The following is a 2,478-nucleotide window of genomic DNA, read 5'->3' as shown; positions in this document are numbered from 1 at the left end:
AAAGAAAACATTGTGCGAAATATCCTCGTGCAGAAATAAAGTATGAGCTGTGGGCATAGACAGAACTTCTACTCTCAGAGAACAGTGAACGCATGTAACAAGTTACCAGATAATCGTAAATGGTGGCGTTGTTTTACCCATGATAACAAATCATGGGTATCCGGTTTAGGCAGCCCAAGTTATAGATAACTGTTACTAGCCTGTATAAACGCCTTATAAACACATGTACACACTGAAAGATATGTACACATACACACGCTCACGCACACTCATACTCGATTAAATATACATGAACATGTTAAAGCGCATACAAATACATACATATATATATACAGAAAAACATACGTACTATTAATTTGTGAAGATGTGACAGAAACACGCATGCCCAATGCCCATATGCACGTGCTTAAATATTTGAACAAAGACGCATTAAGTACAAGCATACACAAAGACGCTCTTACTGAGGTCGATATTGATAGACGCTCCAACACACACACACACATATACATAAATATATGTGTATATATAAAGATATATAGATAGATAGATGTATGTGTGTGTATATATATATACATACATTTATATATACATATATATGATTATGTGTGTCTGTGTGTGCGTGTGTATGAATATCTATGTGTGTGTGTGATCTATCTATATATCTAATAACATATATGCATGGGATATATATGTATGTGTGTGTATATATATATGTATATATATATATATATATATATATATATATATATATATATATATATATATATGCATATGTATGTGTGAGGGTGTGTATGTTTATAGGAAGTTTATAGGAAGCAGGAGCAACAGGAAATTATATCATAATATCATCAGTGAAATGAAACACCAACATAAAAAGAATAATCTAAGCAAACTACAAGAGGAAGCAAACCGAATTAACAAAAAATATAAATAGAATGAAAAATGTGCAATTGAGAAATGATGAAATTGAAATTAGATGCATCCGATTCTCAGTGGCAGTAGAATCGCTGGAATATCATTACTTCTAAAAACGTTAGCTTGGTGCGCTAACCTGACACACATACTCAAAGGGGGAGCTACAAGATTGAAGCTATCAGTGATATCTATTCAATCTAAACTGATAGTGTCTTTCTGTAAGAACTGAGTATTGGACTATTGAACTTACGAGTACAAGAGTACCCGCTCTACTTCTAATTCCTATATCTAATTCACGGTATGCCATTATGTGTCTGCCGTTAAGGTGCAACTCAACAGCTACCTTCCCGTGCAACAACTGGTAGAATTCCTGTCTCTCTCAATGAATCGATTCCTGCAGAACAGCACCAATACACCGAGTGAAAAAAGGGTGTCGGAATGAAAGTAGACTGACCAGGGGATTGCTATACTATATTAGTAGATGAACTGTATCAATCTAAATTTGAATTAAAGCTTCATAACTACTGTAATAACATTCCAGTGTACAACAGGTCAGAATCAGTGACAGCTGAGTCAAGAATGGAAAAGTTGTTGCTACTGATGCTGTGATCAAGTTGCTCATGGTCGATTCTGATAGAGCAGAACATTTGTGAACCCGTTGTGGAAAAAATAGCTTTATGCTCGTCGATGCAACATACGAGTTGAAGAAGTCCTTAACCTTATCACTGAGTCTAAAGTAATTTTTTTATGGTAAAGTGGCTTTGGAAAATGTGAACTATTGTGATTTTGACTTATTATAACGGTTAATTTTCTGGAAAAGCCTTTAAACAGTAATTAGCTGAATTGTACTGGTACGAATCTAGAAACATAATACCCGACGCAAGTGAAAGCTTCCTGTCTATTTATGCGAGACAAACGGCATGAGACAAAAATTGCTAACCTTCCGCTTTGAATACAAATATTCAGCGACGATGCTCATGGCTTTGGCAATGGTTCATTAGACAGGTTTTCTTTATTCATACAACAGATTGCCTTTAGAGACTATGTGGAGGAGCCTGGACACCGCAACCCCCAAAGATTTACACCCATTACTGAGCTGCCCACAAGTTATTTCTATTAGTACTGCTGAGTGTAAAAGGGACCTTTGTGCATGTTGCCCGAGCGAACCAAATCTCTCAGAACTGAACAAAACTATGAAAGAGGATTCAGTCACATGAACCTGATAATAAACAATGACACACTCAAGAATTCTCAAAAATCATTTATCAGCATTTATGTTTGTTAAACAACATGGGCCTTCTCTATGTCAGTGGAATCCTGAGCCACATGCAGTATCATGCAGATGACACCAGGACAAGAGTTGCTTCCGACCACCCAAAACATCCCACACCTGACCCTTTGAGGGAACTTTTGTATAACTACTCGTTGGTGGTCTTTGGTCAGCACTTAGATGTTTTAACTTCTTAAACTGACTTTGACATATAAAAATTACACAAATTCACAAATGGCGAGCCATTCAATAGAAAATGCGTTTCAAATTGATAATCGTTCTTAAATAAGTCT

This window comes from Penaeus japonicus, unplaced genomic scaffold, assembly GCF_977035675.1.
Source record: "Penaeus japonicus unplaced genomic scaffold, GWHDUDI00000001_assembly GWHDUDI00000010, whole genome shotgun sequence".
Classification (NCBI taxonomy): domain Eukaryota; kingdom Metazoa; phylum Arthropoda; class Malacostraca; order Decapoda; family Penaeidae; genus Penaeus; species Penaeus japonicus.
The sequence above is the reverse complement of the archived record's forward strand: the minus strand, read 5'-3'. Positions refer to the sequence as shown.